Source organism: Erythrolamprus reginae, unplaced genomic scaffold (assembly GCF_031021105.1).
Source record: "Erythrolamprus reginae isolate rEryReg1 unplaced genomic scaffold, rEryReg1.hap1 scaffold_201, whole genome shotgun sequence".
NCBI classification, from domain to species: Eukaryota; Metazoa; Chordata; class Lepidosauria; order Squamata; family Dipsadidae; genus Erythrolamprus; species Erythrolamprus reginae.
Window position 1 is genome coordinate 42,501 of NW_027248578.1, and position 2,500 is coordinate 45,000.

Consider the following 2,500-nt stretch of genomic DNA (forward strand, 5'->3'; position numbering starts at 1 on the left):
AGGGGGGGCGTCGGAGGGGATCCGGGCGCGGGCCTGGGTGCCGGACCTCGGGCGTCGGCGCGGGGACGGCTGGGGGCCCAGGGGCCCTTCGCGAACTTTAGTCGGACCGGTCCACTCGGCCTCTCGGACCCCGGGCGCCGGCGCGGGAAGCCACCGTCTCGTTCGGGGAACGCGACCTGGGAAGCCCCGCGCCTCGCCGACAGACCGGCGCGGGGCCCCGGGGCCGCCCGCGACCGGTAGCGGCACCGGTGTACCCAATCGCGCGCCGGCAGCGCGCAAACCGTTGGCGGACCCCCGGACCTCCAGCCAGTCCCATCGGGGCGCCGGCCGGGCGGAACTGGATCCCAACGAGGTGAGCCCGATCCCGGGCCTCGGCCGAAACCTGGGCGGCGGCCCGGACCCCCGGGCAGCTCCGCGGACGGTGCTCACACCGGTCTACCGGGCCTCTCGGCGCCCCGAGCGCCGGCGCGGGAAGCCACCGTCTCGTTAGGGGAACTCGACCTGGGAAGCGCCTGCAGCGCGCAAACCGTTGGCGGACCCCCGGACCTGCAGCCGGTCCCAGCGGGGCGCCGCCCGGGCGGAACTGGATCCCAGCGAGGGGAGCCCGGTCCCGGGCCTCGGCCGAAACCTGGCCGGCGGCCCGGATCCCCGGGCAGCTCCGCGGACGGTGTTCACACCGGTCTACCGGGCCTCTCGGGGCCCCGGGCGCCGGCGCGGGAAGCCAACGTCTCGTTAGGGGAACTCGGCCTGGGAAGCGCCGCGCCTCGGTGACGGACCTCGCCCGTCGCGGCGCCGCCCGCGACCGGTAGCGGCACCGGTGTACCCAGTCGCGCGCCCCCAGCGCGCAAACCGTTGGCGGACCCCCGGACCTGCAGCCGGTCCAAGCGGGGCGCCGGCCGGGCGGAACTGGATCCCAGCGAGGGGGAGCCCGGTCCCGGGCCTCGGCCGAAACCTGGCCGGCGGCCCCGGGTCCCCGGGAAGCTCCGCGGACGGTGCTCACACCGGTCTACCGGGCCTCTCCGACCCCGTGCGCCGGCGCGCCAAGCAAGCGTCTCGTTCGGGGACCTCGGCCGCGACGCGGCGTCTGGATCAACGGCCTCGGTTTGGCAGCTCGGGGCCGTCCGCGAACGGTAGGCGTACCGGTCTACCGGGCCTATCCCAGTCGTGCCCCTTGAGCGGGGATACCGTTCGCCGACCTCGGACCTCCACTCGGTCCCAGCGGGCCCCCGGGAAACTCCTCGGACGGTATTCGGACCGGTCTACCGGGCCTCTCCGACCCCGGCCGCCGGCGCGGGAAGGCGGCCTCTCGTTCGGGGACCCCGCACGGGCGCGCGGAACGGGAACGCGGCCTGGGCGGCGCCGGCGGACCCTGCCCGTCGACTCTGTGACGGCGCGGGGCCCCGGGGCCGTGCGCGGACGGTAGTCGTTCCGGTCTACCGGGCCTCTCCGACCCGGCGGCCGGCGCGGGAAGACGGCGTCTCGTTCGTACCCGTCGCGGGGAGCACGTGCCGCGTTGTGGGACCGTCCGCGAACCGGTCTACCCGGCCGATCCCAGCGCGGGCCGCGGGTGCCGTCGTTGCGCGGTAGTGGCCCCGGTCTACCGGCCTGAGCCGAGCGCTGACGGAAGCCTGGCCTGTACAGCTCCCGCCCCCCCCCAGCCCCCTGTCCGCCTGTCTGTCTCTGTCTCTCTCTCTCTGTGGCTTGGAGTGTAAGGTGTTGAGGTTTGGTGACGGATTCCATTTCGTCTCCATCCATCCTTGCCATTGCTGAGACATGAATTCTCCACCACGATCTCCCAATGGGGATCGATTGAAGACGTGTGCAGCAAAGTCTTCGAAGATCTGAAAGGCCAGAGGATTTTTGTTTCGTTACATACGCAAAACCGTATCTAGGATAATTATCAAGCATAGTTAAGAAATACTTGAAAATTACCTTTAGTAGGTCGAAATGGACCGACAATGTCGGTATGAGCCCCCCCTCCCCCCCGAAAAAATAATAATAATAATAATCCGTGCACACAAACGTGTGGCACGTTTGCCAATAGGGGCTGCTTTGGATACCAACGGAACAATCCAAGTAAATTTCGCAACTACTACTATCAACCATTGACAAATTCAGGCATCTTGGATAAAACTGCAAAGGATGCATGGCCCAAACGACGATGCCAACGGTGAACACATCTGGAATGAAAAGATTAGTAGTTAGTCAGTACAGGTTTAACGTTTGCAACGTTATGCGGAACCTCAGGTTGGTTCTTTGATCAACCTTTTGAACTTCATCGGCTCTAGGAGCCTTCGTTTCTGCAGTAGCAACAGGTTTGGCTCTCTCTCTCTCTCTCTCTCTCTCTCTCTCTCTCTCTCTCTCTCTCTCTCTCTCTGCACCTTGGAACTTTTATACTTGCTTCAATTTTCATCTGGGGTTTTGCCTTTAAGTAGTAAACACCTCTAATTGGAAAAGCACGAGCAACAACTGTCTCGTTCTTGATAACGTGGAGTTCTTT